Source organism: Aricia agestis, chromosome Z, assembly GCF_905147365.1.
Source record: "Aricia agestis chromosome Z, ilAriAges1.1, whole genome shotgun sequence".
NCBI lineage: Eukaryota > Metazoa > Arthropoda > Insecta > Lepidoptera > Lycaenidae > Aricia > Aricia agestis.
This window is the reverse complement of record NC_056428.1, coordinates 20,991,550-21,017,834: the sequence shown is the minus strand read 5'-3', so window position 1 is coordinate 21,017,834 and position 26,285 is coordinate 20,991,550. Positions and strand designations below refer to the sequence as shown.

At 37.3% G+C, this 26,285-nt stretch overlaps 1 long non-coding RNA gene across 1 annotated transcript; it reads left to right on the top strand.

The window, feature by feature from the left end:
- The first annotated feature begins 299 nt into the window (after positions 1-299).
- LOC121739512 lies at positions 300-21,420 on the top strand. The gene is made up of 2 exons (XR_006037456.1): positions 300-332; positions 21,347-21,420. It is a non-coding gene; the product is annotated as an uncharacterized LOC121739512 (long non-coding RNA).
- The last annotated feature ends 4,865 nt before the right edge of the window (positions 21,421-26,285 follow it).

Genomic DNA, 26,285 nt, shown 5'->3' with positions numbered 1-26,285 from the left:
TTGAGCTACCAACAGCCCACCAACTGAGCCACAGAGGTCGTCAAACAAAATAGTGACTTATAAAATACAATTAATACAGAAGGTAAGGAGCTTATCGGATCATTTAATCAAATTTCTACATTTCCATAATACGGCAGAAATCAAAGAATATTGCGATTAAATTTAAGAAATGTCGACTGCGCGTATTGACTAGATAACGCCCGCAATTCCGTTGCGCCTAAATTCGTTTAAATCGCGCTTCTTCAAGTTCTTGAACCATATTTTTTTTCGGGATAAAAGGATCCTTTGTCCTTTACAGGGACTGAATGTATCTCCATACCAAATTTCAGCAAGTCAAAAGTATAGCTGTTATAACTTATAGCCTAAAGTGATTATCAACTTGATTATTATAGTGACTGATAAAATGAAAACTTTACATTTTGCCGCCGTTAAATAATAATTAATATAATATATCATCCTTACCAGATAGATATTAGATGAAAGAGGAACAATCCTATTGTATTCCATATTTCGAAATTATCTTGAACTCAATATTTTAATAGAGTTTGCTCCATAGACATTACACAGCCAAAAAAATTTCGTAATATCATCTATAGCCGTAAATTTTTGTAGCATTTCTTTCAGAATCTCCTAAACTAAGCTGTGAAAAATGATTTTCATAAAGCAAATGCTGAAAAGCGTAACGTACTTCATTCTTAAGCAGAAGAAATGTGTTTACGTGTGCTCATTTAATTCTTGTGACTCCTATGGGATATACAGGCAACAAAAGATTCTCACCTATTAATATACACTCTACGAATAATAATAGTTTTTATTATTCGTAGTCTACACTATAATATCATAATGAGGTAAAGTTTGTTTTTTTTTTGTTTGTAAAAGTTAATCTCTGAAACTACTGGTCCGATTGCAAAAATTTTAGCACCGATAGAACGCTGGTGTGTTTTCTTATACACATAAAAATAGATTTTTTTCCTGAAATTATTTCGTTCTCAGAATTCCACGCGGACGAAGCCGCGGGCAAAAGCTAGTATTGCATAAAGAAATAAGCAACCCCTAATTCAAAAACCTAATGCATGTCACAATCAGAGTGAAAAACATGATACAAACTTTGGAAATCGTTGACAACTTTCATGAAGTGGATGAACTGAAAATTTTGCCAACACTGAGCGGGCTGATGATGACGAACTATAGCTAAGAACGCTCTCAATCATATTAGCTTTGAAACAAATAAATGCATCAAGATCGGTCCACTCGTTTGATTGATGACAGACAGAGAAACAAAAAGATACGCCAAACGTATAAAAGGCCTCTTTTTATCGGTGATTAAAAATAAATCAATCTGTCCATCGTGTAGCCTCATGCTAACTAACTAACGTAATATAATATGTTATAATCTGTTCAGATTTAAACGTTACTAAAATTTATTTGATCATAATTCCTAATAATCATTTTATTTCCTAGCGAGTAGCGCCATGTTAAGATAATATCCTAAAATGGCGCTAAGCGTCTTCATTTTTTTGCATAATAATATTGTCAATGAAATATCTATATCTATACATAATATTATAAAACAAAGTCGCTTTTTTCCCTCATGTCCATTTGTTTCCTTTAATCTTTAAAACTACGCAACGGATTTTGATGCGGTTTTCTTTAATAGATAGAGTGATCCAAGAAGAAGGTTATAGGTATAATAACATTCATAAAATAGTGGAGAAATACTGTTTTTGTTGGGGTTTCTAATGTGATGTCGTAAATAATTACATTTTTTTTCCGCTTACAATGCAAACGCAGGCTGAACCCTACGAGATTTATCAAAATAATGTACCAAGTATTGTACACATTGAAAAGGTCAACAGAAAACTCCGCGATGGTATATTATGTCTACCTCTTATGGATATCCCACAATAATATTTCTCGTCATTTTCTTTTTACGACAAATAATGGCTAATTTTCGAAGCAATTTTAATAAATACAGCATTAATCCTTATGCGATTAAATAACTTAAATACATTGTTGATTTAATGTAGATCTATATGGCCCTTTACATCATACAATTTAAATGAATATTTTCGAAGATATTACATATTCAAAAATTGCGGGAAGTAGCTTTTGCGGCGGTACCGACCAATGCGGGCCACGGGTAGTAATGAATACAAGTCAAAACTGCTGCATGGATTTTAGTCATTTTTTCAGTGGCTATAATTTAATACCCGATACGAAGCCGGGGTGAGTCGCTAGTAGGTTATAAAGCAGGCTGTAAACCACGGAGCTCATACAAAGTATAGCTCATGTAAAGTAAAGCTTAGTATTAGCTCCGTGCTGTAAACACACTCATAATATTTTAAATACGCAATAAATTCTGTAAGTACTTTAAAATATATTTTATGGCGTCAAATAAAAATATTATACTGTTAGATGTATTTGCGCCCTAGTTTATGACTATGCATTTATTTAATATTATGTCATTGGCAAAATCCATGTCAACGCTAAAAATAATGCAACTTAACACATTGGCGTCGTAGCGGCTACGATACGTAGCATCGTAGCGCGACGTACTCGTAACGTGAAAGCTACGACGTAACCTGTTGCTACGTTGTGCGTTCGTTACCTATTTACAACAAAGACTTAATACTTAGACCTTTTTAGGGTTCCGTACCCAAAGGGTGAAAACGGGACCCTATTACTAAGACTTCGATGTCTGTCCGTCTGTCCGTCTGTCCGTCTGTCCGTCTGTCCGTCTGTCCGTCTGTCCGTCTGTCCGTCTGTCCGTCAGTCCGTCCGTCCGTCCGTCCGTCCGTCTGTCTGTCTGTCTGTCTCCAGGCTTTAACTCAAGAACCGCTATAGATAGACTTCTGTAACAGATTGTGTTTATTTGTTGCCGCTTTAACAACAAATACTAAAATTAAAATAAAGTAAATATTTACGGGGGGCTCCCATACAACAAACCTGATTTTTTCGGCCTTTTTTGCTGTAAGTATATCAATAATGGCAACAGTTAGATATGTACTTGAATTTTTCACAAAGTCCTTTATTATATGTGAACTTTAATATTTAATTATAATATTAAAATCTAATAAAAATTTAAAATTTACAAAGAGTAGTAAAACAATTTTTGGCCTATTTTTACTCTATAACGCTACGGAACCCTTCGTGCGCGAGTCAGACTCGCACTTGGCTGATTTTATTTACGTTTACTTTTAGATAATAAACAATACGACGGAGTTTCTTAGGCAGATAGTCGGACTAATAAAACAATATGGATATTTAAAGCAAAATTTAAGTGCTTAAATTTTTTGATTTTAGTATAAATCTGCCGAGCTACATCTTTTCCCACATATTTTATTGGGTACGGAACCCTACAAATAAAAAACAAAAATATTCAGAACCTATAAATCTTAATGCGTAATAAAGCAATGTATCATGACTTTTCCTCAAACAAAACAAAACAATTGTTTTAGCCTCGTCTGTAATTAACATTTATAATTTGTGAAGAAAGTTATGTATTCTAGGAAAATGAGTTTTCCTAGTAGGCTCTTGGATTGATATCTCGTTACCATGAACTAAATAGAGCGACCTTCTAGGTAATTATAACAACAATTTGAACATCAAAGTAAAGGTAAAATTAACGTGTTACCAATTATTCTAATTAAGATTATCTATATCCATACTAGATACTTAATATTATAAATGCGAAAGTGTGTCTGTCTGTCTGCTACTTCTTCACGCCCAAACCACTGAACGGAATTTGCTGTAATTTGGTACGCTGATACTTTGAATCCCGGGAAAAGACATAGGATACTTTTTGTCCCGGAAAAATGTACGGTTCCCGCGCGATTAATGAATTTTTGCGCGATGGAGTTGCGGGCGTTATCTAGTATTATTGTTAAACTAGCTATTTGACCGAGCTTTGCTCGGTATTCGATAAAACACGAATAAAATGACATTTTCTAAAAATTATTCCTAGATCGATTTATCGCCCCCGAAACCCCCTATCTATATATTAATACGCAAGCGAAAAACTTTGTATCCCTTTTGACGAGAAATGGGGAAACGTAGGTAAATGAAATTTTGCACAGTTATAGTTTATATGGTGAAGGAGTGCATCGAGCTAATATTATTTTGAAATTATGCTTTTATCATACATTTTTTTAACAAATAAAACATTACACACACTACAACACACACACTAGGAACGATGACAGATCTTTGAGTGACAAGCCTATACATACGAATTACACTCTTTTACCTATTTATGGTTGAAGTCTGTTGACAACAAACTTTGACAAATTGAAAATGGATTATAGTTTTTTTTATTGAATCTTAGATACTTTAAGACAATGCTTACACGGTCAGTATGATATCATAATATGAGTCCCAGAGACAAGAGTTGCAAAAAATATGATAGTCAATATTTTTTTACAAAAACTAAGGTCGAATTTCGACCATTGGGCGATCTCTAGTAAACTAAATTTCATGAAAATCGTTGGAATTGCTCGTGAATTTTTATCTGGAAAAAATACGGTTCCCGTGCGATAAACGATTTACTAAGCAACGGAGTTGCGGGCGTCATGTACAACTATAACGTTAATTACTTTAATACTATAAAGTTATCAATGATTTTTACATTATCATGATACGACACCAAGGTCAAATAATGAATAAATCATTAAACAACATGCATCGTGTTGCTGCATTCCTCTGTAATCTATGGTGTTGCTGAGCTCATGGCGTACCATAGATATAAGATTTTAGATTTATAACCTTTCAAGATTTTAAAAGTAGGACATTAGATTTACCTACTAATCTTATTGTGCTATGCAAGAGGCACTGTGCTCTGAAGTATAAAAAGATAATAATATTATGAGTTTCTTACCAAGGTCCTTCAGCCATACTTCAGCAATATATTTTTAACCGACTTCCGAAAAACGAGGAGGTTATATGTTCGGCTGTGGATATTTTTTTATGCTTAGATCGATTACTTGACATTGAATATTAATGAAGAGTTTGACAGATGTCAAACTCTTCATTAAACATAATATTATTTTGTCCAAATGTTCGTTATATTATAGTTGTGATTATAGATAGTTGTAGATAAGTAAAATGTCTATTGTCTTAACCCAAGAGCTAGCAAGTAGCAACATCCAGTATTTTGTCATTTTATAAAAATTTGAAAGTTACCCGTTTATGATCCTTATACAAGGTGTGATAAAACTAAGTGATAACTTTAGCGCGTGTATGTCATAATATGTGTCTCTTACATAGAATTACACTGTTAAAGTAGCAGCGCTGAAAGAGCAAATTTTATTTTTGTGATTTGTATGAGAAACCACCCAAACTACGAGCGTCATGGATTTTCCTATACAAGAGTTTAAAAAAGTTATCCTTTCAGCGCAACTCTACTTTCACAGTGATCTTTACTCTTTCTCTCTCTCTCTAACTTTGTTTTGTTACAGCCTGTAGAGATAATATTTAAGAACGACCAGCAACTATATCCCGGTTCTGAAGGTCTACCTGACCTTCGATAAAGAGTAAAGCTTTTTTTTTTGGTAAGTAGGAATCTTGTTTTCTACTACCGGACATTTTTGACAGTTGCTTCCGAGTTTGATGAATAGCGTCGCGTCACTTTGAGTCCTGTGGAAGGACAAAGGATATCATATTATTATTATCACGGAAAAATGTACTGAGTTACAGACATTAACTAGTGACATCATGTTCGTAGGGTAAAACTCTCATAATATGGGGAATCCCACATACTTTGCAGGCCCTTTCCCGTCAGTAGGTAGGTACTGGTTCACAAGTGCCATTTTCCTCAAAACTTGATCTCCAGCACCGATGATTTTGGGCTAATTCGATTCGGAATACCATCTAGAACATGGTATCAAAATTCCAAGAGGGGCTGAAAAAAATGCAAAAGTTATAAAGTATACACAATAAAGTAAAGAAAAAAAAGAAGGGTTTGTTTTTTTAATATTTCAAAAACTATTTGAGACACTCAAAATTTGAAAATAGATCCTTACAGAGAAGAAAATTTTCTAAAAAAGTCCCAACTTTCGAAACTGTATCAACAATTCTCATAACAAATTCGACTCGTTAACGCACACATTTAACTTCTGAGAATTTTAAAAAATTATCCACAGCCGAATATATAACCTCCTCGTTTTTTGGAAGTCGGTTAAAAAGGCGCACGCTTTAACGCGAATTGACCCTAAGAGGGCGGTACAAACAACTTTCATGTGTACTCGAGACTAGTGTAGGTACTATAGATGTAATTAACCGACATAACCGGTTAACCCATTCATTATGGATATCAAATATAAGGAAGAGAGTACAGATTACTTGTCAGGAATTCTATTAAATTAACAAAGAATTAATTTATTAAGTTTGCTTGAGAAATTGTTTTAGAATTCCATGGAGTTGCTAGACGCAAAAGGCTTTAAATGTTTTGGTAATCAATTATTAATTTAGTTATAATATTACATAGAGGAACACTTTTAACCGTCAATTCTCTTGAATATTTGCATTGATGTAATACGGGGAAGGACATGCGCTACTTTTTATTCTAGAAATTTGTAGTAGGTATGGTTCAGGAACCATAGCAAATCCGCTGTTCCGGTGTAATTTTTTCGCTATCAATCGCACAATAAATATTAATTGCCGCACTTATAGATGAATATTAAATATATTTTTAATTGTAGGTAATGAATGAAGATTTTGACATTAGCCCGATGCATTATCTATCAAGCTCTTCATTAAGTTGAAGGTTCATCATCATTAAATGTCTCTGAGTACGGGAGTAAGTGAACTAAATCATTAAGACGCTCCCCTTACGGAGATGCCGTAATTTAGGTTTAAGCCAAACCTACGCGACCAAAGCGACTGCGAAGCGGGAGCGTCTATATCTAAATTATATTGTATTATCTATGGTCTACCACGCGGCGGACGCTGCCGATGTAATATTATGGCGTTGTGCACACCTGCGCGACTGCAACACGGGATGGTCGCGTCGGCAAAGCGGGACTTGACCATAATTGTGGACGTGCGCGTGTTTTATTCCTCTGCACCTTCCAAATCAAAAGCAAGCTTAGAACGCCATCACGTCCGGCTCTGATGTTAAGTATGCTGTGTATGAGGATGTCATTACCACAACTATTTAGCAATTAAACCAGATAAAGTCGCGCGTCTTCAGTGACTGTTCATTAAACAAATGAAGTTTGACGGTTCGCACCGTAGTAGCGCAGGTGTGCACGCCCAGTTTCGCGTTGCAGACTTGCAGACGCTCCCATATCGCGTTCCGCGTCCCGCGTCACTGGCGCGTAGGCTTGTTCGAAGCTTTACCGCTTTTTAGAGCTTTATAAAGCTACAAAATTATAATAAAAGTACACCAATAATCTTCAGTATACGAACATTCATTTCCACGTTATTAATTTCCTATTTTTGTTTATTATACTCATGATAATATCAGCTTCCAAAGTAAAACCAATGTATTAAAATTCAAGCATACATTCAGTATCTCCCTAGTATGTATTTACAAATTACGGTTATTTGAAACACACGCCAATGATCGACAATTTCATTAACTACATACTGGACGTTTGAATTTTTTTAGGTCAATTTTGAACTAAGATAGGTAAAAAAATAGGATTTTGACGCGATCTCGGCAACGCGGCAAATGTATGGTCAAGGTCGTTAGCTCGCGGGATGTCCTTATTATAGAAAAATAAAAAACAAAGCCGCTTCAGGCTGTCTGTCCCTACACTCCCTAGTCGTCATCTTTCGGCTGGGCTTGACACAACGCGACAGAGTTATGACTTGTGCTAATATAACGTATATAGCAAAACAACATATGCCGGGTTTGATAATAAATAAATCAAAATCGCAATAAAATCACGGAAGCATTTCGAGTATAGCACATTAAGGGTCGAAAACTAGTTGTGGATCGCGAACCTTGGCAGGTGAACGTATGATATAACTCGTTCAAGTTTTCGGTAAAGGACCCTCCTCGGTCAATGTTTTACTTACAATAAAGACGTACTAATATTATTGTACCTACTTGAATAATTAGTATATATTTTGTTATTGCTTAAAATGCTGAGCGTCCGTGGCCTAGGCCCTAGGGGGTAGATCTTTGGTTCGCACTCGAGAGGGTGCAGGTTCGATCCCGGTGGAAGCATGTACCAATAAGACATTTTCTGATCTCAAGTACACAATCGGACATTCGTACGGTGAAGGAAAATACGTGAAACCCCCACCTGGTTGGCCCCAAACGTATTGACCTGTTTATTCCTCGGGACTATGTAGCTACTATGTTACGAGAATGCTGTATGTGCTTGGGCAACCATACGGACATATTCTAAAATCTTGTCCCAGGCACTTAAATACAGTGTTTTACTTCGCTCTGGAAATACTGTATAAATTATCCATTACTAATGCAAAGGCCCTGTTTTAAAATGCTACAACGATTTCGGATCAAAAAATACTAAGTATCTTCATATAATATGATAATTTTATACGTGGGAGAGCCATGCTTCGGCACGAATGGGCCGGCTCGACCGGAGAAATACCACGTTCTCACAGAAAACCGGCGTGAAACAGTGCTTGCGCTGTGTTTCGCTGAGTGAGTGAGTTTACCAGAGGCCCAATTCCCTTTCCTATCCTCCCCTATTCCTTTCCCTTCCCATCCCTACCCTCCCCTATTACCCTATTCCCTCTTAAAAGGCCGGCAACGCACCTGCAGCTCTTCTGATGCTGCGAGTGTCCATGGGCGACGGAAGTTGCTTTCCATCAGGTGACCCGTTTGCTCGTTTGCCCCCTTCTTTCATAAAAAAAAAAATATGTGATATCCCAAGAATCTCAATGACGTAGGATAGTTTTTTTATAGCGGAATGTTTACTAGGCATACGTCATAACTCATACCAGGTTAAGTTTAGCAACACAAAGCTGAAAGCCACAAACTTAATTCTATGTATTGATATACCCTTATATGACTCTTAGGTCTAAGGGAAGAGAGCGAAGGACCACATGCTGGGGTGCAGGGGCTGCATAACAGCAGCGATTAAGACGCTCCCAGGCACGAAAAGGAAGAAAAAGGCCCTCTCTCCAAGGTTCCAAGGTCTGGAACCGATGCTGCCGGGTGAGTCAGCCGCCTCCGCCATGGAGATAGAAGTCGATCGGGGGATAACCGTCCACAACATGTGTCGCAAGGTGGAATACTCCCACGATGCCCGGGTAGCTTCTCGGTGAAGACAAGCGGTGGCAAAGATTGCTGCTGTCGCAGGGATGCCGGAAGTGGCAAGCGCTGCTGTGGACATGGTGGAAAGTTTTGTTCCCGCTCGTCGGTCGAAAAAGTCGAGGAAGGGCACGGAAGGGCCGGAGACTTACTTAATCCCCAGGTTAAGTAAGTCTCCGGCGTACTGAGCCGGAAGCAGTCCGACATATAAAAAAACATCTAAGTTATGAGATATATTATAATAACCCTCACGTGCGCCAAATCTTGAACCTTCGGTTAATTAATTGTTATCATGCCACATTTCTCATTCCATACTATTAAGGCGAGGATAAACCCCAATTTGTTATGCCGTGACTCCCGGATTACCTAGTTCCAATATAATAACGAAGTGTTAAAAAATATCAGATATATCTGATTATATATATAAGGTATTTTAAATATTGTGCTTTGTAAAGCACAATATTTAAATAACCATAAACATTTTAATAAAACGTAATACTTTGGCTGTAATTAATTTACAAACTCACCTCCGATAACAATCTATTTCATCGAAATATAAGTATTAACTAGGATAATTATACATTTTATTTGAATAAATTGTTAGTAAATCTATATTAAAATGCCCTTAACCAAACAATTTTGTTTCTTAATGTTTATTTCCAAAGATATTTTTATAAAACATGAAAAATAGAGAAGATCCGCCCTAGAGAACCTACAGTTTTAACTAAGCTAAAATGAATCTTACTGCGATGCGTATACGCTTGGTCTTTGGTTGTGTGCAAGGTTATCGTTTTGAATTGAGATTAATCCCCGCCTTAAGTAGCCAAGTCTGTTTATCTGTCTGTCTGCTTCATTTCCTCACTTCAACCTTATAAGACCTTTGCCCGAGACTTGGCTGAGGCACTATAATATACTTTGGGAAATTGAGAGACCCGAAAAGACATAGGATAGTTTTTGTTGTGGAAAAATGTACGGTGCCCGAAACGCGAAACTTAGCTGCAGGCATTAGTAGTTTTATCTATATAGTAGTTTTATCACGTATTAATACGTGAGCCAAAAACTTTGTATCCCTTTTGACGAAAAATGGGGAAACGTAGGTGAATGAAATTTTGCAGAGTTGTAGTATATATGGTGAAGGAGTGCATAGAGCTAATATTATTTTGAAATTATGCTTTTATCATAGATTTTTTTAACAAATCAAACATTACTCACACTACAGCACACTAGGAAAAATGACAGATTTTTGAGTGACAAGCCTATACATACGAATTATACAGGGTGTAAACTTCTTGATGTTTAACGTCTGTTGACAACAAGGTGACAAATTGAAAATGGGTTATTTTTTTTTATTGAATCGATACTATTAGACAATGCTTACACGGCCAGTCTGAGATCAGCTGAGTCCCAGAGACAAGAGTTGAAAATTAATGATAAAGTCAATATTTTTTTACAAAATATAGGTAGTAATCCTAATGTCGTTGAAACTAAGGTCGAATTTCGACCATTGGGCGATCTCTAGTAAACGTAAATACACAATCTATACTTGCAAAATACTCTTATGACGATGACACCATATAATAAATAGTGATTAGCGCATAACGACAGGTAAATGGAAAAAATGTGCAGGTGACTTATGATGGAGTTTCCCCAGCATCAGTGATACAGGTATTCCCCCTTTCGTTTAACTTACTAGTCCATTGAAATGTTACAATCTTAGGACCGAATATTGAATTTATTAGAGGACGCAATTTTATTTTTGGAATGTGTTGGCGGGGTCGATAGAAGCTTAACCTCAAGTTTGTGGGGTAGCCACACTTGTCCCCCGGCCGCCATCTTGAAAAAAGGGTTGACAACACTATTTTCGTGATATCTCGGAAACTATAAGTCTTGAAAAAAATTTGTAGGAACATAATTTGTTGCAAATTATTTTGCCTACAAATATGTTTATATAACTATTTACCATAAATTAAAAAAATTAAAAGTTATAAGCAAAAAAGTGATAATTTTTTAAGCTTTTAAGCTCTTTAACTTTGTTTAATACTTTTTACAAAAAAAACCTAAGACCAACCTTGTAAAATATGATCTTTTGAGAAAAAGATCCCCCAATCCGATGGGGGATTGGGGGATCTATATCATTATGGGGGATCTATATTATTATATATTTATGCAGAAAATTAATTTAATATCTCATGAAATTAATTTTCTGCAGATGCAAAGGAAACTGTGGAAAAATGTGTGGCTGCAGAAAAGCAGGCCTGAAATGCTCTACAGTATGCCTACTATTTTGTAAAGCATTTCAGGCCTGCTTTTCTGCAGCCACAGTCTACAGTATGCCTACTACAATACATAAATATATGCAAACTTTATTATGATACTAGTCTGCACATGCCTACTATACTATAAAGCATTTCAGGACTGCTTTTCTGCAGCCACGCATGGTTCCACAGTTTCCTTTGTATCTGCAGAAAATTAATTTCATGGGATTGGGGGATCTTTTTCTCAAAAGATCATCTACAAGGTTGGTCTGAAATATTTGTTTGTAAAATGTACTAAACAAAGTTGAAGAGTGATAATAAGCCTTTTCAAAAATTTTCTTCCTTTTTTGCTTATATTTAAATTTTTAATTTAGGGTAAAAAGTTATATAAACATATTTGTAGGCAAAGTAATTTGCAACAAATTATGTTCTTGCAAATTTTTTGTAAGACGTATAGTTTCCGAGATATCACGAAAGATGGCGACCGGGGGACAAAAGTGGCGACCCCACAAACTTGAGGTTAAGCTTCTATTGACCCCCCCAACATATTCCAAAAATAAAATTGCGTCCTATAATAAATGCAAAGCAAATGTAACATTTCAATGGACTATACGCCCACTGACGTAGGTACACAAACGAGGCAATCTTGTTTACAAACGCGGTCAACGGCAGGGGATATCACTGGCGGATGACCGGATGACGGGCGAACTTAATTTTGTCGCGTTATGTCAAACCCGACCGACAAATCAAGACTAATGAATTGACCGCTATCTGCCTACACATCAATTTAATCGATGTTACAATAATATTATGTAATACCTTTTGGAAAAAAAACCAACGCCCCTATCTCCTAGAAATCTCTAATTTTGGAATTATTACTGTTATTACAGGTATTTCTCATACCTATGCTTCATGGTCTATCCAGGCAGGCAGTCATGTCACTCGCTGGCGACGCGTAGTGTTCAATTGTGGTGTTTTTTTAGTATAACTTTCGGATGTTATTTCTCAACATTTTAGTACTAAGTGATTATAAAAGAAAAAAATACATGTATTTTTATTTTTAACAAAGATCAATTTATCTAAATTTGGCTGGAAGGTTTAATTGCAGCCTGTATAAGGTAGAGACCTAAGAGTAACGATTAAATGTTTCAATCATGTGTTAACGCACATATAGACAGACATATTTTAATGATTATTATTTATCTTCTATGAAGGATATATTACTGAAAAGTTTTTACACTAGACGGCAGCAGCACAGACAGTAAACAAAAAGGTCACGGGACTGTTAGCGGGACTCGATATTTTTCGAAACTTTGAATACCTATAAAACCAAAACTACTAGGTATTTTTGACTACAACAAAAACTAGTGTATTTGTATACATACAGGCAAAATTTAAAGCAATTAGGCATACCTAGTAACATTCTCCATTCTGATACTCGTAATATGACGTGTGCTGTCTGTGCAACATGTCAGATTTTGTATGGATTATTTAGTGTTTGTGCTAGCAGCGCCCTCTGCCCCGACTTTTGCGTAATATTCCCTATTGAATGACGAGATGGTAATTTTCTTTGAGTGAGGTCGTTATGATGCTCTATAATATCTATAACAGTCAGTTAATAATTTAATTATTATCAATAACCGGTTCTTTTTAACTATTAGCAGAACATTCCTTAATGTTAAATCGAATACAGTTTTGTTAATGAGCTCTAAGTTATTATCTAACCTACTCAGATACATTTAATTATGATTAACTTTCAATTAAATGAAGAGTTTGACAGATGTATGGTATGGGGCTTATGTCAAAATGTTGAATTAATTACAATTAAGTCATTAATGTTCCACTCTGAGTGTGGCAGTAAGACGATCAAAATTCACTGCTCTATTAAACTTACCTATGATTTATGAAACACATAATATTGTAACAAAAGTCAAAATAAAGTTATAATATTATATTTTAGAGTATGTAGAATGTAGATGTCTCTTATAATATAGAATTCACTGTGAAAGTAATAGCGCTGAAAGAGTTTTTTTTTTGTGATTTTTATTGGGTAGCCCCCCAGGCCCTAACATCATGAGCTTTTGTTTTTCTTACACCCCTGCTACTTTCAGATTTCAGAATGAGCTCGACTTAGATACAAAAGACATACATACACACCCAAAAGTAGGTACTATCACTAAGTTTTGTTACACCTTTTAAGTTTTATGTATTATTAATTATCATAGACTAATTTATACTATTATGTAATCTGCAGTTAGTCTGATAAAGATAACTAGCTGTGTGACCGAGCTTTGCTCGGTATCCGATGAAAATGACATTTTCTAGAAATGAATCCTAGCTAGATCGATTTATTGCCCCCGAAACCCCCTATATACTAAATTTCATGAAAATCGTTGGAGCCGATTCCGAGATTCCAATTATATATGTCGCAGGGAAAAGAAGATATCAGGGATATCCTGAAATCCCTAGGGATATCACGAAATCGCGGTAGATACCGAATATTCTTGTTTCTTACGTCTTCTTACTAAACAAATCTAGTGATATGTCATTTCACTAAACTAAATCTAGTGAAATGTCAGAAAAGCGGATACCGCCGAATGAAAATCGAGCTACGCATTTCTCTCGCTCGCTCTAATACCCTATCACTATCTTATGGGGGCGACTAACCCTAAATTGACGATTTTATAATTCATTTTTATACTTGAAAATAAGCCCCGAATTGTTTCATTTTGTAGACATAGATCATACTACATTATATTTCCGAGAATCAGACCTAGCAAAAACACGATATCTTAAAATTTTTTCGATCACAAAGATGCATCTAATTTTCACGAATTTTTCATATATTGCCATTACCGTGCATTAAACTAAGTTAATATTTTAACACATTATATACAATTCTATCATTGAAGAACTGACCTAGCGGATTATTTAAATGTTACATATTTATCGAGTTATTAGGAAAAAAATAATTTTCTTTTTATTTAAATGAATCCGCGTCGTCCTTTTTCACCTGGAATATGAAAGACGGACACTTTTTTGTGTGAGTGACACAGTGAGTGTGAAGAGAGAAGGACAATTTTTTACGTTATTCGCCCTCTTAACTCGAATGGGGCATTATAAGCGTGAAGGGATCTTATTATCGGTATTGAGTTATTAATATCCCCATAATATACATTTAACAGGCTATCGAACCATGCAAGTAACATGCACGTAAGTCTGGAAAATATTAAAAAATGTTGAAACTCGAGAGTCGTAAAAGGTGATATTTAGAAAATCGCATTCAAACTTAACGTACACGTAATAATTTAACGACTAAAATCACACGAGCCGCGCCAGCTCGAGCGACGCATTTGTTTCACTCCCACTAGTGCCCGTGTGGGTATTAGAGCGAGCGAGAGAAATGCGTAGCTCGATTTTTATTCGGCGGTATCCGCTTTTCTGACATTTCACTAGATTTAGTTTAGTGAAATGACATATCACTAGATTTGTTTAGTAAGAAGACGTAAGAAACAAGAATATTCGGTATCTACCGCGATTTCGTGATATCCCTAGGGATTTCGGGATATCCCTGATATCTTCTTTTCCCTGCGACATATATACAAGAATTGCTCGTTTAAAGATATAAGATAATATTAACGTGTTGCTACTTGCTAGTGATTACAATATTCTCTTTGCTTGCTATTGCTAATGGCCTAGGCTTTTGGGAATTACATAGGTCGTATTCTGAGTAAGTGGAATGAGGAAATACCACATTTAATGTCCCTTAGCACAACGCACTTACTAATAAATATGAATCACGTAGAGAAACAAGATGGTTCAACTATTTACAGTAGCACCTAACCATTAAAGGAATAAGTGGATAAAGTGGGTAACAATTTTTTTTTGTATTTTCGATCCTAAGCCTCTATTTATGCGAAAAACGATTTTTATAAAGAGACATACATTTTTCCAGGATAAAAAGTAGCCTTTGTCCTTTCCCGGGACTCAAAGTATCTCCATGCCCAGCAAAATCGGTTCAGCGGTTTGGACATGAAGAGGTAACAGACAGACAGACACACTTTCGTATTTATAATATTAGTGTGGATAGTTACCCACTTCATTCACTTACGTCTTCCATTATTATTTATCAACTTCTAGTCACTCTATGGGTCAGGTAAGGTCAACTAAGGTATATGTTTCGGTTCAATCCATACGACTCCTACCGCGGATGCGTAGGACTCGCTTCGCCTTAAAGGATGGTAATGAACGCAGTCCTACCCACTAAAACTCGGCGGTACTCTATTGCACCACCGTCAGTACCAAAGTAAAGGTCTTAATAATAGTCAGCCCTAAAACAATTTTTTTTTATTACTACGAGTATCAAGCTAATTTTATGTGAGTAGCTTCATTTTGATAAGACGAACAACATTTTTAACTGCGAAAAATCTTGAAAGTGGTAGCTAGCAGAGATAGATAGAATTTCATACTTTGACTTGATGGTCCTAAAATATGGATTGTTCTATTTGTAGGATTATATTATCATCATCATAATATTAATACGCGAACGAAAAACTTTGTAACCCTTTTTACGAAAAATGGGGAAACATAGGTGCATGAAATTTTGCACAGTTATAGTTTATATGGTGAAGGAGTGCATCGAACTAATATTATTTTGAAATTATGCTTTTATCATACATTTTTTTTACAAATAAAACATTACACACACTACAACACACACACATGAGAAATGACAGATTTTTAGTGACAAGCCTATATATACGAATTATACTCTTTTATTTATGGTTGAAGTCTGTTGACAACAAGTTGACAAATTGAAAATGGATTATAGTTTTTTTTTATTAAATCTAAGATGCTATTAGACAATGCTTACACGGCCAGTCTGAGATCAGCTAAGTCCCAGAGACAAGAGTTGAAAAAAAAATGATAAAGTCAATATTTTTTACAAAATATAGGTAGGTAGTAGTACTAATCTCGTTGAAACTGAGGTCGAATTTCGACCATTGGGCGATCTCTAGTTCTTATTAAATTATATAACTAACCTACATATTATACAAAAAATCTGCTGGTTAGGGTGCCGTTTTAAGATACCGTAGTCAACCAAGTTTAGTTGATTACAGAACCCTTAAAAGAAAAAAATATATTATCTAGGCACAAAATTAAACATTTTATTCAGGGTGTAACAAAACAGCTCTTTTTGCGCTCTTAGTTTAACAGTCAGCTCTGTTTATGGAATATAGTGTATTTAAATACACACTTAACGTATTATTAATTTATTTTGTTAGATCCTGTAAAAGATACTGAAAAGAAAGATGACCGAACTATATCATAATATTATGGCCTAAATTCACTTCGATTAGTGCGAGTGCACGTGATAAGTGCAGGTGTTTAGTGACGAGGAGAAATTAAAACACTTGCACTAAGCAGTCGCTGTCCACACGTACTTTCTTCTGATTACTTATCACCTGCAATAATCACCTGCACTTATCACTAGTCAAAGAGAATTCAGGCCATAACAGTTAACAATAAGTTGTACTTTAAGGGTCTGTTTTCCCACTTCCTTATAAAGTGCCGGATAGGCTATCCACCACTTAACTTGACAGATAGAGAGTGGAGAATCTATCGAATAAGTGGTAGATAGCCTATCCGTAATCCGGCACTTATTAGGAAGTGGTGAAACAGGCCCGCCTTTCTTAATTGCGTCCTGTCAAAACAATAATCTCGGAATCCCAATGACGTTTAACAACATTGTTACGAGTAGTTACGTATCGCATACGTCGCACGTTCGAACGAGACAACAATACTGGTATTGTTTTTACCTACTAATGATTATTATTGTAACCGTGTTGTGTATTATAATTGGAAACGTCAAGATGGTCTTAGGTCTTTACCGTAAAAGGCCTAAGACTCTTTTAGTGCTATTGACGTTTCCAACAAACCCACGATTAAAAAATAATTATGTCTACAGCGCAATTTTACATAGATTTAAATGAAATAATATAGTTGTGCTGTTTGTGTTGTAAATCGCCGCTAGATCACTTTAAAATGCCCAAAAGTGATGTAAGACAAATCTTACATAGCCTTTGTGCTACGGTTTTCATCCCCGAAAAACGTACTCTTCCGCGCGATGAACAAATTTTTGCGCAAAGGAGTTACGGGCACCAACTAGTGCTAAAAAAGTTAAAACGGGTTTACTCAGGGTATAGGCCCATTAGGAAAACGCCAGGTTAAATTAAATAAAAATCACTAAAACTGGTCGCCCTTGTGCTCAGCAGTGGATCGGCCTCGCTTCACCATCGATAATGAGGTCGAATAAGAAAATTAGATCGAAAAAATCAATCAAGTACAGATTTTGTTCAATTGATTTAAAGATGACGATGAAGAAGAATCTATAAAGCTAGACGACATTTCGATGATGAACACTTAGGCACGCCGTAGGCTGGATTTATACGCGTCCGCGCGAACTAGCGGCTTGGCAGCTACAACGCGCGATCTGAATATTAATTAAGCAATTATAGTATGTAACGATTTATTGAAATAGCGGCGCGGATTCGCGGCGCGGCGCGGTAGCCCTATCATAATATAATATGCCCTATATACATACATTTTTAAGTTTTTGAAATGAATAAATAAAAAATAAAAAAAAAAAAAAAAAAAAACAATTGCTTGTGATCACGATAATATTTTGTTGGGTTAGGTTTTTGTCAAATTTCCTATATTAAGTTAGTCAAGTCATTTAATTACAAGTTAGTAAAATTGCGTGTTTGTGAATAACACTGAAAAACTACATTATAATAAAAACTTTCCAATATTTACACTACCATAAACCGATTCCAGTAACCCAATTAAAAAAACCGCGGGTCAATACAATATAAACAAACGTAGACGGAAAAGTGGCGTAAAAATTACAAAATCAAGTTTTTGACCGGTTTCTTGGCGGGGACTTTATTTTGGTGGAACGGTAAACCCCAGTGACGTCGAATGACTCAATATGTCTCGTTAGAATAAATATACGTACCTAATTCGCAGAATTCTACAGTGGAATATTGAAACTCTTTGACGTTTAATGGATACTGTAACAACAAACAACCTGCCGTATAGTCAAGACGTTTTCTTCATCAATTCTTTATAGAATCGAAGATCAAAATGAAATTGACAAGCGTTCCATAAAATAAAGTCGACATTCGACGTTATATCAATTCCATACATTTTGATTGGTGATTTATAAAGAAGCGATGAAGAGAACGTCCTAGCTAGGGGCTCTGTTATGGCGACCGAAACGACACGAGATGAGGCGCTGCACGTGGTACATTAAGGAAATTTTTAGCGGCATCAATTTTTTGTTGCCTTTATGCGCCAAATCGTTATTACCCCTTGGCGTAGGCGACCCAAAAACATTTCTGTCACCAAAAGAATAGTATTTTTGTTTTATATAATGTCTTGTAATATTAATCATTTTATATTTAATACTAACTGCTGCACTCAGAGACGAATATTAATCACTTAACTGTAATTAAATGAAGATTTGACATATGCATTAAGCCCATTATTATATTTTATATAAAGTATGTAAATTTCTTTATTATACTATACCTAAGTAATTATAATATTCGTCTCTGAAAGCGGCAGTTAGTCATACTTGCTGTGTATCGCTGTAAAGTTACAATGAATTTTCCTGCAATTTTAGTCCAGCACAACTAAATGAAAATGCATTTTCCAGCGTGATGAAAATATAATTCACTTACGAACAAAGTCGCGGCTAAAACTAACTTTAGTCCATTCATAAAATAGAATAGAATAGAATAATTATTATTTATTTGCTGCGAGCTTCGGCATGGATAGATCGGCCTGACCGCATACGTTACTACTTACTTCGTTGCGTTAAAATCGCATGAATTAATGTTTGCGTCGATGCAGCCTGAAGTGAGATTCAAGGTGTCAAAATTGGGCCCCAAGACATTTAGAGATAATAATATCTCTGTACATGTCACGAGTACTTTGCCGATAACGGCAAAGTATTTACTCGTCTACAATTTACGTCGAATTACGAAAAAGTCACTTACGAAGAATAAGAATTATTTCATACTATTTACATCATATTTTTAAGAATACTTATTGTTTTTACCTTGGTAGTCAGTTATTTTTTTTTTTGTTAAAAATAATAATTTTACTCTTTTAAGTTATCTACAAGGTAAGGTTTTATGCGTAAATACTAAATAACCACTACGAAGTACGAATGTTAACTATTCACATTATGTAACTGTAAGCGAAATTGTGGTAAAGTTGCAGTTATATAAGCGATACTGCAATTTCCAAACTTTTATCTTCAAAGGTTCAGTAGTTCTGATCAGTGCCTTCGAATCAAGACACCTTCGTAGGAAATTTGACTTATTTGTAACATATTATTATGTTTAAGTTACTAGAAACAATACCTTAACCACTATTTGTGTTTTAATAAATTTCAAGGATTTACCTCGACTGCTCATAGATCCCATCATCAGATCACCATTTTCGTAATCCTTGTACAAATTTTAGATTATATCCTGTATACAACTGCTTAAAAAAATCAGTCCACAAACAGCGAAATTATAATCATCAAAATCAGCTTCGATGCAAAATATCAGTATAATTATTTAAGGTTTGATGATGATAATTAATCAAATAAGTATTTATAATATATTGGCTTATGCTGCCAGTTGTATAAACAACGCCAAAACCTATTAAAAAGTCCTGTTGGGTACCTTCGGAACCAGGGTATAACCTGGTACGGAACATGGTACCAAATTCGAGTTAAACCCTATACAACACAAAAAGAATTTTGAAAATCGGGCCATAAAACGGCTGAGTAATCTTTGAACATACAAAAAAAAAACATACAGCCGAACTATTACCTCCTCCTTTTTGGAAGTCGGTCAAAAAGACAACGAGCAATTAATGAATCCACTATGACTGGCCGCATACACACGTTTTCCGTATTCGATTTCCTAATGTAGAATTACGAGTTGGAATTTCGTGAGCCTGGCGCAAATGTACGTTTAAATAACGCGCGAACGCGCCGCCTTATATTTGAAACGTAGGTACGTACCTACCTACTTGCAGAATTCGATCCTTTCGGAAATAAGCGAAAGTGTGCGCTACTTCTATAACTGATTCCATGCATTCAGATTTCCGAATATGGAAAACGAATTAAGAAATCGAATACGGAAAACGTATGTTTGTAGCCAGCCTTAGCTCTCGTCTTTTTAACCTATTTCTATAAAAATATAACATATTGTATGTTCAGATTTATGGATTTTGTAACATTTTTGCATATTTAATAAAATTAGATTACATAGCACGTGGTTTTGATAAAGTTATAAACGATGTGGTTAGCCGCATATTATTATATTGAGTCATTGATTTTATATCTAAGATCGTTCGATCGTTTATTTTGTTACAATACTAGTTGATGCCCGCAATTCCGTTGCGCCAAAATTGGTTTATCGCGCAGGAACCATACATTTTTCCGAGATAGAAAATATCCTAATTTCTTTGCCGAGACTCAAAGTAGCACCATACCAAATTTCAGCAAAGTCGGTTCAGCGGTTTGGGCGTGAAAAGGTAACAAACAAACGGACTTTCGCATTTATAATATTGGTAGGATTATTATAGCTCATTGTATTATATAATATACTTATAATATATAGTTGCAATAAGAGTTTATTTACTTGTCTTTAACATTAAATCCGACTCTTATTGTGTCTATAGTCCGGCAACTAAAAATGAGAAAAATCAGGTAATTGAGATTTGAGATGCGAAAATATTGCTCCTAGCTGTCGCGGCAAACGTTGTTTTGCCTTATAAAGTATTTCGCCCATTTCATCAGAATAGATTGAATAGCTTAAGCGAAAATCATAAAAGTTTATTGTGCGGGAATCGTACATTTTCCGGGAAAAAAGTATCCCTTCTTCTTTCCCGAGACTCAAAATATCTCCATACCAAAATTCATCAAAATCAATTGAACAGTTTAGGCGAAAATCATAAAAGTTTATTGTGCGGGAACCGTACATTTTCCAGGACCAAAAGTATCCTTTGTCCTTTCCCGAGACTCAAAGTATCTCAATACCATCAAAATCAATTGACTAGTTTACGGGCAAACCATAAAAGTATATCGTGCAGTAACCGTACATTTTTCCGTCACAAAATGTATCACATGTTCGTCTTCGGGACTCAAAGCATCTCTATGCCAAATTTCAGCAAAATCGGTCCAGCCATTTACGCGTGATGTGATGACCACACGAATATGGATTCATTTTTATATATTACTAGCTGTTGCCCGCGACTTCGTCCGCGTCAGCAAAATGTGATAACAAAGATAATAAAAAAGAGAAAAAATCCCCTTTTAAAGGTTCCTTTATAGAAAAAGTGAAATATATCCTCCTCCTTTTCGGAAGTCGGTTAATAAGTAGCCTAAGTTATTCCTTACTACATCAGCTATGTGCCTAAAAAAGTCCCGTCAAAATCGCTCCAGCCATTTCAGAGATTAGTCGGAACAAACAGACATACAGACAGACAGACAGACATACAGACAAAATTAAAAAAAAAAATTGTTTTGGTGTATGTAGCGTATATACATTCATTTATGCATTTAGTAAAAAACGGTTCTTTCAATATTACAAACAGACACTCCAATTTTATTTATATGTATAGATTACTAGCTGTCCCGTCAAACCTTGTTTTGCCACATAAAGTATTTCGCCCATTTCATCAAAATAAATTGAATAGTTTAAGCGAAAATTATAAAAGTTTATTGTGCGGGAACCGTACATTTTCTGGGACAAAAAGTATCCCTTGTTTTTTCCCGAGACTCAAAGTATGTCCATTGTCTAAACTATTCAATCGATCTTGATGAATTTTGGTATGGATACCAAAATTCATCAAGATCGATTGAATAGTTTAACAAATAATAAAACTGTAGAAATGACAATTCTGTACATTAAAGATATTCAAAAAATAATAAGCGGGGGCTGTTACTATATCGCTATAGAAGCCAAAACAGTGGTTAGTTTTTTTGTCTGTCTGTCTGTTTTTTTTTAATTAAATAAGGGGGCAAACGAGCAAACGGGTCACCTGATGGTAAGCAACTACCGTCGCCCATGGACACTCGCAACATCAGAAGAGCTGCAGGTGCGTTGCCGGCCTTTTAAGAGGGAATACGCTCTTTTCTTGAAAGTTTGCAGGTCGTATCGGTCTGGAAATACTGCTGGTGACAGTTCGTTCCAGAGTTTTACAGTGCGCGGCAGAAAGTTACGCGAAAAACGCACTGTGGAAGACTGCCACTCATCAAGGTGATGAGGATGGTATGTTTTTCGCGTGGGACGATAGCGAAAAGTTGCAGGTGGTATGATTCCGAACAATTCCTCAGAACACTCCCCGTGATACAATCGATAGAGGATGCAGAGTGAAGCTACATCTCGGCGTAATTCCAGGGGGTCCAAGCTGTTTGAAACACTATGGCAGTCAACAATTCGAGCAGCCCTTCGTTGGATATGATCCAGAGGGAGCAGTTGGTATTTTGGCGCCCCTGCCCAGAGATGAGAACAATATTCCATATGAGGCCGAACCTGCGCCTTGTAGAGTTGTAGGCGTTGGTCCGGACTGAAGTATTGTCTCGCTCTGTTAAGTACACCAAGCTTCTTCAAGGCTAATTTGGCCTTACCCTCAAGATGATATCGGAACTGGACTTCGCTCGATATGTTGACGCCAAGTATCTCAATGCTAGGGAAGATGGTTAAAGATGTGCCCTCGAAACGAGGATAAACGACCATTGGTGACTTTTTAGTGGTGAACGCGCAGACTTGTGTCTTGGTGGGGTTGAATTGGACTAAGTTACGTCTACCCCATTCAGATACCTTCTCCAATGAATTCTCCACCTTAGACACAAGTTCGTTTCGACTCTCAGTGACATTTTGCCGAGAAATATTAGGGGAGCCGGTATATACAGCATCACCTGTACTATCACCCGCATAGCAATGAATGCCGTTGGTTTGTAACATGTCATTGATATGCAGTATGAATAGAGTAGGCGATAGCACACAGCCCTGTGGGACACCAGCATTAACAGACTGAGTTTCCGAGCATTCGCCGTCAACTACGACCTTTATGCTTCTGTCTGCTAAGAAACTAGTGACCCACTTACAAAATTTCTCGGGCAGCCCGTATGATGGAAGCTTTGATAGCAACGCTTTACTGCTATCAAAGCTTCCATCATACGGGCTAACAGCCAATGCCTCTCCCTTCGACTCAATTACATGAGCCCAACGATGAGTCAGGTATGCCAAGAGATCACCAGCCGAGCGACCCTTACGGAACCCGTATTGTTTGTCGCTTAGCAATCCCTGGCCGTCCAAGTATCGAAGAAGCTGGCTATTGATAATGGATTCCATTTTCTTCGAGAAGAGAGAGGTTATAGCGATTGGTCTGTAGTTGGAAGGATTTGAGCGGTCACCTTTTTTGGGGATCGGGTGCACCAAGGCTGTCTTCCAGGAAGCCGGGACGATGCCATTGGAATAGGAGAGCCGAAAATGACGCGTCAAGACCGGAGCCAACTCTGGAGCACACTTTTTCAACACAATAGGCGGGATTCCGTCAGGCCCACCACTCGACTTTTGGATATCAAGGGAACAGAGGGCTTTTCGCACTGAGCGCTGATGAAACCGAATATCCGATATGATGCTCGTGCATCGCAGTATGGTCGTCGGTTTCTGCCCCCCGTCATCCAGGGTCGAGTTTGACGCAAAGAGCTTGCCCAGAAGATCGGCTTTGTCCTTTGCGTCCTGGGCCAACGATCCATTTCCTACGTGTAGGGTTGGCTTGCAGAAATTTCCTTCAATATCTTTGGCCAGAGACCAGAATGCACGGGTTCCCGAGGGGAGGCACTCAAGTCTCTTGCCAATTCTATTGACGTGCTGTTGCTTTGCCCGAGTAATCTCTTTCTTGAGGGACCTAGAGGCAAGGTTGTACTCCTTTTTATATGTGCTGGTATTTAAATCCCGAGCAGACACTGCGTTGGCCCAGGATTGGTAAGCCTCCTGCTTCCGGCGAGAAGTCTTTTTTGGGGGATGAACCAAACCAGGGACGAAATCTGCCGCCAGTTGGCACTACAGAGGTCGGAATGAAAAGTTCCATCCCCTGCATCACCACATCGGCAACAGAGTTGGCAGTGTTGTCGGGATCATCCGGCGAGAAGCACACGTGCCCCCAAGGATAGGATGCAAAAAACGACCGCATCCCATCCCAGTCTGCTGACTTGTAGTGCCACACACGACGGTATTTAAAAGCGCGCTGTCTTAACGCCGTCGTAAGTGGCACAGAACTCCTAACAAGGCAATGATCCGATGAACCAAGTGGCGCGGTTACGGATATTTGGTAGCCGTCAGGATTTGAAGTCAGTAGGAGGTCCAACAAGGAAGGATTCTGACCATCCACATCTGGGATTCGCGTAGGCGTAGTAACCAGTTGTGTCAAGTCGTTCGCAAGGGCAAAGTTGCAGACAGATCTCCCCGCATGATCAGTTTTACTGGAATTGAGCCAGTCGGCGTGGTGGGCATTAAAGTCGCCAAGTATTATGATCTCTGCGGATGGGATCTGCTGCTGCAAAAAATCTGAAGCAGCTTGCAGGTGCTCCAAGAGTCGGTCCGTCTCGGGGTCACCACTATGGGACCTATATAGGCACGCATAGACGCGAGGGTGGTCGTCGCAATCTATGCGGAGCCATAAGTTTGATAGGTCCATGACCTCAAGATTGCTGAGGCGGCGAGAGCTGATATCATCTCTGATATACACACACACTCCAGCTTTGGGTAGAAAGGAGTGCTCGAGGTAATACCCTGGGTGGAAAAGGTATGATGTGTCACTCGGAGATGATATCTGCGTCTCGGTTAAAAAGAGCAAAGCCGGCTTTGCCGTCTCAAGGTGGTAATGGACAGCATTAAGGTTGGAGTGTAATCCCCTGATATTACAAAAGTCCATGTTTAATATCGAGGGGGGTGCCTTTGTGTGATTGCTCTTGCCCCGAGCAGATTGGAGCGCAGTTTTGCCTTCCCCAGAATACGAGGGGCAGCCTGGACGTCCACGTTCAGTTCCAGGAGTTCCTGAGCCTGGACGTCCAGAGAGGGATTCTCCAACGCAGTTGGTACCCTCCTGGGGTAACAAATTGTTTTTCAACTGCGGCATTTCTAGGGGGGTAGGGGATTGGGCCTCCGGTAAACTCACTCACTCGGCGAAACACAGCGCAAGCGCTGTTTCACGCCGGTTTTCTGTGAGGCCGTGGTATTTCTCCGGTCGAGCCGGCCCATTCGTGCCGAAGCATGGCTCTCCCACGGACAAAACGGAAACGGATGTTTGTTCCAGCATCACACGAAAACTACTGATCCGATTTGAATGCGGTTTTCGCAGATATATTAATTGTCAACTTAACATCTGGTGTATAAAAATTTTTCCCCCCACCTCTCTAAGGGGTCAAAAGAGGGTAAGATTTTGTACCAAACTTTTTTCTTTAAAATGAAAACAACTGATCCGATTTGAATACGGTTTTCGCAGATATATTTGTCTTATTCAAACTTAGCATCTGTGTCCCCCTCTCCTGGTAATGTTGCTAAGCAAGTGTTGCGTCGTTAGTGTTGAGTTTTAATTCTCTTTCTTTAGGATCAACCTAAGTTATTTATTAAAAGTGAAATTATTCTAACCTAAACTCTTTAGTTTACCCCCCCAAACTCCCCCTTCCATGTAATGTTGCTAAGCAAAATGGTGTCGCGTCGTTAGTT